Source organism: Melanerpes formicivorus, unplaced genomic scaffold (assembly GCF_026170545.1).
Source record: "Melanerpes formicivorus ecotype bairdi unplaced genomic scaffold, bMelFor1.0.p_v2 SCAF_50, whole genome shotgun sequence".
NCBI lineage: Eukaryota > Metazoa > Chordata > Aves > Piciformes > Picidae > Melanerpes > Melanerpes formicivorus.
Window position 1 is genome coordinate 4,433,462 of NW_027142402.1, and position 3,460 is coordinate 4,436,921.

At 54.2% G+C, this 3,460-nt stretch overlaps 1 long non-coding RNA gene across 1 annotated transcript; it reads left to right on the plus strand.

Annotated features, from left to right (window-relative positions):
- Nucleotides 1-482: 482 nt before the first annotated feature.
- Nucleotides 483-2,882, plus strand: LOC137452188 (uncharacterized). Its single transcript, XR_010990000.1, has 3 exons — nt 483-517; nt 877-1,045; nt 1,495-2,882. It is a non-coding gene; the product is annotated as an uncharacterized lncRNA (long non-coding RNA).
- Nucleotides 2,883-3,460: the final 578 nt, after the last annotated feature.

The following is a 3,460-nucleotide window of genomic DNA, read 5'->3' on the forward strand; positions in this document are numbered from 1 at the left end:
CTTCCTAACATCCAGCCTGAACTGCAAAATTGTTTCAGAATCATAGAGTTCTTGGGTTTGGAGGGGACCTCAAGGATCATTCAGTTCCAGCCCCCCTGCCATGGGCAGGGACACCTCACACTAGATCAGGTTGCCCAGAGCCACATCCAGCCTGGCCTTAAAAACCTCCAGGGATGAGGCTTCCACCACCTCCCTGGGCAACCTGTGCCAGTGTCTCACCACCCTCTTGGGGAAGAACTTCTTCCTGACCTCCAATCTGAATCTACTCATGTATAGTTTTGTTCCATTTACCCTAGTCCTGTAATTTCCTGACACCCTAAAAGTCCCTCCCTCACCCACCCCATTTTCCCCCTTTTTCTCCTCAAACCCACAGCACCTGGGCTCTCTTGGAGTCTCCTCCCACCCCAGGTGTGGCCACTTGGCCCTCCCCACCCACTCCCCTATTTAATGCCTCCCAGGAAAGGCAGAAGCCCCAAGCTGAGCCCATCTGGGCTGGAGGATCCTCCTCTCATCACTGGTGAGTGCCCATGGTGCACACTGGGTGTTGGTGGTGGTGACAACAAAGGCCGGGGGGCCTGCTGGCCCCCCGGTTAGCTAGGAACATGATTGATGACTCCTCTAATATCATCCACGGGTGCTGGCTGGGGCTCCTTACAGGGGCTGAGCTCCTCTGTGTGGTACCTTGGCTGGTGAGGGTCTTGCACCCGGCTCTGGGATGGTCTTTCACTTTTGGCAGCACACTCTCTGTCCTGCCTCCACTGCACACCCCCAGTGCTACTGGCAGCCAGCTCCAAAGTGCCTCTGGTAAAGCTCACAGCAGTCCTGTGTGACCCAGTGCCGCAGGAAATCTGTTTCCTTGCTGATACTTTCCCACAGCGTTTGCTGTTCCATGACCCTCAGCTGGATGCAGCTGCTCAGCAGCACCCCCTGACCGCAGTGACTCTGCGCTGGTTTAGAGCTGGCTCTTCGTGGTGCCTTTGCTGGAAGAGAAGAGGAAGGAAGACTCTGAGAGCATTTATTTTCTGTGCTATTGAAAATGTTCCAGGTGAGGAGGAGGCTGAGGGGAGCTCCACCACAGGCATCCAGCCTCCATCCCTTTGAGCAGGCAGGGACCCTGGCTCTGCAGCAAGCATCCCCTGGGTGACCTGGGACCTCTCCCTCCTTCACTGCAATCCTCACTGGGGCTGGGGTGACCAGCACTGCAGGGGTGGGACCCTGGGATGCCGTTCCAGCTGACATTGGACAGCTTGCTGCATTTTTGCTACCTAGTTAACTCCTTCCATCTCTGGAAAAAAAATAAAGGGGGGAGGGAAAGAAAAGAAAAATAAAGGGAAAAAGAAAAAATGAGAAGGGAAGAAAGGGGGAGGGGAAGGAAAATAAAAGAAAAAAGAAGGTGGGGGAGGGAGGGAAAGAAGGGAAGAGCTGAAATGAGGAACCAGTGATAAATGGGAAGCCGTGAAAGCAAAAGTAATAAAGGTCTTGTCTCTTGCACAGAGCGCTCTGCAAGGAGGGGAAATGCTGCCACCTCTTGATGCGCATCTCCAGCTCGCTGAAGGGACGCGGCCGTGGCAGCTGCTGCTGCCTCCCAGCAGGAGCTTAGAGGACTGCCTTTGAGGCTCCCCGGTGCCCAGAGCCAGCATGGCCTGGAGTGGTTTATGGTTAACCCCAGGGCAGCCAGCTCGGTGGTAAAGCAAAACCACACACACTGCCTCCAGGCACCCAAGGGCGTGGAAATCTCATCTGCCTTCTGCTAACTTGTGGTGGTCGATCAGATGCTCTCTGGTGGTGGGTGTGAAGGAAACAAGAGGGGCAGGCAGGGGAGAAGCAGCCTCTCCACAGCACACAGCCTCATTAAAGCAGGTCACTGTTCATTACATTCATTTCATTATGGCTGCATTTTCATTGTTGCTCTTGCACTGAGGAGAGGCAGAGAAGTAAGGTGGTGAGTGTGGGGATGGGCAGCTCTCCCTGGGCAGTGCAAGTGGGGGATGTTGTTCTGCTAAAGGCTTAGGAGGTGCAAAAGGAGAAGGGGAAGTGTGGGAGTCCAAGGGGTGGCTATCCTGGACAGGCAGGTAGAAGTCTGCTGGTGGATTCACCCCTGCAGAGCAGAAAGATTAAAGCACCCCTGTGGACATTGTGGCAGGGATGAGACCACTTCAGAAGATGCAACCCCACAAATGGGGCTGCTCTTTGGGGTGCTGGGCACTCAGGAATGGCCCAAGGATCCTGCCTTGCATCCAGGGTGGGGATCTCTGCTAGCAAGGCTGATAGTGTGAGCTGAAGGAGCAGCATCCTGTAAACAGCCCCAGTACAACCAAGCAGAAGCACAGGTGAGGGCTGCAGCCTTGGGGATGTCAACTGGGTGCTGATGTAATCAATAAATCAGGTTCTGTACTTTACCTCCCAAACAAGCTGCTCCCAGCCTCACTCCCTGCTTTAATTGTATTGAGAGGTTTAGCAAGCAAACAGTGGGAGAGCAAAGAATTAAAGCCATAAAGTAATCTGCATATAATCAGTAATTACCATGAATCAAACCCTCCTTCAGCTCAGCTGGTTATTATTTCCCAGATAATGTAACTCCCCGTGCTGACAGAGCTAGGAAATACTCATTTGCACCAGAATGGCAAATCACTTCCTGCTGTGAATGTAATACTGTATCAAGCAGCTCGGTGACCACATCAATCCAGCTAATGACGTTTGTGGGGAGTGAAAGGGCTGTTAAAAGCTGAGAACTTGGAAACAGGCACTCCTGTCTTGGGAAGGGAGGGTGGTGTTGCCAGCAGACCTCTGCTAAACACCTCCTTAGTAGTGTCACTGGCCGTGCCTGCACTGGGAGGTGAGGTGGGTGAGGGCAGGATGTTCCAGCAGGACTCTTGTTTAGGTTGAGGGTAGGGTGATGGCCATGTGTGGCTGCAGCCAGGAAGGGCCCCTTTAGTGTGTCCCTGTGTGGCAGAGGGCACTGTGGTTGCTGCTGAGGCAGGGGCTTGGCCCTGGTGCTCCCCAAAACACCTCCTGGTGCAGGGGTTGTGAAGTCAGCCTTGCCACGGCCAAGTTGCTTGCAGGTGCACTCCCTGTGTGCTGTCAAAAAGCAGCTTCCAGAGCTGGCTTCAGGGCTTCAAAAGCTGCTTTCAACCTGCCCCAGCTCGTTACAGCTGTGCTGGGTGAGGCAGTGCTGTCCCAAGCAGCTCCAAGGGTAGATGGTTTGCCCAGGCTGCAGCCACAAAGGTGTGCAGAAGGTGTCCCATGGGCAGGCACCTCCTGACAATTGTTGAAGTGGGAAAAGCAGTGGAAAGGAGAAGGGGAAAAGCAGCTGGCTGCCCCCAGAAGGAGCCAATTGCTGCCCTTGGCCCCCTTTTATGAGTCCTCTCTCGGTGTTTGATGTTGCCACCTGCAAAAGGGAGTGAGAGTGAAACTCCCCAGGCTGCAGTGAGGAGAGGGAGCAGGCACTTGATGGAGCTCG